Raw genomic sequence first — 2,235 nt, forward strand, 5'->3', positions numbered from 1 at the left:
AGTTGCAGTAATAAATACAAGTTTTCATTGTAATTACTCACCTCTTTCTCGGAATGCAGTGATAAGGTTGCGCCTGCTTTCCATGCCACAGAACTTTGAAATTAGAACCACAGAAGTTAAATAAAGTCTGAAACCATTTTCAGCACAAAGTCTGTCTCTGTATTTATTTTTGAAATAGGCATACGCGGAAAACGACTTTTCGCATAAATATGCGGATGAAAAGGGTAATGAAGCAGTTATGGCTTTATTCGCTAACACTGGAAACTCCGTTAAAGTTAACCAAAAAACCAGTAAGTCAATATCAGTGGAAATTTCAAGAAGGTGTTCTTTTTTTCCACTCGTTAGCTTTTGAGTAAAAAAATTCAACAGATTTGTTTACGTGTTTAGTTTCTAAACAGCGTTGAAGTACAGAAGGTTTCTGATTACTGTTAGCAAGAATGTCGTCGGAAACAATACACTGAAGTCATGGACAGTCCTTGTCACCTACACATGAAAATCCAAACCTAATGTAATTATTATCGTACTCTCTTTTCTTTAAACTCGGTTCACTTTTTTCCCATTGGCACATATCACGAGAAGCTGAATGACCTGTCGACACAACACTAATTTGCGATTTTGTTAAACCCTGTTTCCTCTTCAAAATTCACTTTTCAACCGCTTATCCATTTTAATATGAACGGAAACAATTCTGATACACAACTGACAACTTACTGCATTTGCTACGAGAAAAAAAGAAGTAGGCTATTGTTGAAAATAAAAAGTCTGACCGCCATGGGGTCGCGGTACTGTTGTTAGCGTTGTTAGAACAAAAACAAGCTGGCACAATAAATTTCTGCTGCAGCGAAATCAAATGTATTCTAAACGTCGTTACGTAACTGTAAACCAGAAACTCTCGTAAATATTAATTTATTGTGGAAATAATGTGATAGGTTCCCGATGTTACACAAATGTAACAAGGAGAATTATAGGGTTAATCTTATCTTATAATAATAATAATTATTATTACTATTATTGTAAGTATTGTTGTTGTTATTATTATTATTATGACAATACCGCATAAACTAAGGAAACAGTAATAAACTTAACCACGGAACGCGGCCTTATGGATCACCATATTAAAATAAGGGAAGTCACAGCTCGTACGGAAAGATATAGGTCTTCGTTTCTTCGGGTGCTATTCGAGAGTCGAGTAATAGAGAATTATTATGAAGGTGGTTCGACGAGCCGTCTGCTAGGCATTTAAACGTGATTTGCAGAATATTCATGTAGAAGTAGATGAAGAGGGGTAAGAAAGGAACTGCCTCAGACTGCAGACGCCTCGAAATCGATCATGGTAAAATAAAATGAAGAGCGTTTAATTTTAGTCTGAGGGTATTTCCTTTTTCCTAATTAATCATACAGCGACGTTCCCCGTTGCCTCATCAGCGATAGTTTGAACCAAGTGGTTGACTTGAGGGTTGGGGGACTGTCGGGAATTTTAATTAAAAATGAAATGCTGTGGTATGAAGTTCCGAGAGCATCGAGGCTTTATTGAGCATCACATTCTAGAGGCAACGCACGGAGACAGTACTGAGGTGGCATTTGCGTTCTGTGTCGCTGTTTGTCAACGTTACACTCACACGATAGTACATTTTACTGCGAATTCATCGACTTAATTACCAGCTCTTGGGTATGTTGTGGGACGTTTGTAATTGACTGTTGTGGAGTCGGGACGAACAGCTTAGTCTGAAATGACTGTCGAAAATTTTCGTTTCAACTGCTCGATAAATTAAACTGTGTTTGCACCACTTATGTTCAGTAATATTAATCGAACAATCGGCTTCAAAAGTCGTCGAGGAAGAAGATATTACGAAGAATGCAGGTGATGTTTGATGATGTTTGTTGCAGTACTTATACTAAAAAGCTTCGGAATGTTGCAAGATACACAATAGATATGCTTCACTGACTAAAATCACACAGCACAGTATTGAAACATTATCTCATTCGCACATTACAATTGTAATGCGTCATCATCATTATCATTATCAGGCTGGATGACATTATAGAAACCGACACATATGGCTGAGCGCACATGTTGAGCCGTGCATGCTTTGCTCCTATCGATTCTCCTCCAGAGATCGTACCCTTCCGGCTCGTGATGCGACCTCGAGGTGAACGAGACAGGAGCTGCCGAGCGAACGTGCGGAGTGAGGCGGAGTCAGTTACAGCGTATGGTTGTGTGGTGGACACCCAAAG

The sequence above is a fragment of the Schistocerca cancellata genome, chromosome 2, assembly GCF_023864275.1.
Source record: "Schistocerca cancellata isolate TAMUIC-IGC-003103 chromosome 2, iqSchCanc2.1, whole genome shotgun sequence".
In the NCBI taxonomy this organism is placed as follows: Eukaryota; Metazoa; Arthropoda; class Insecta; order Orthoptera; family Acrididae; genus Schistocerca; species Schistocerca cancellata.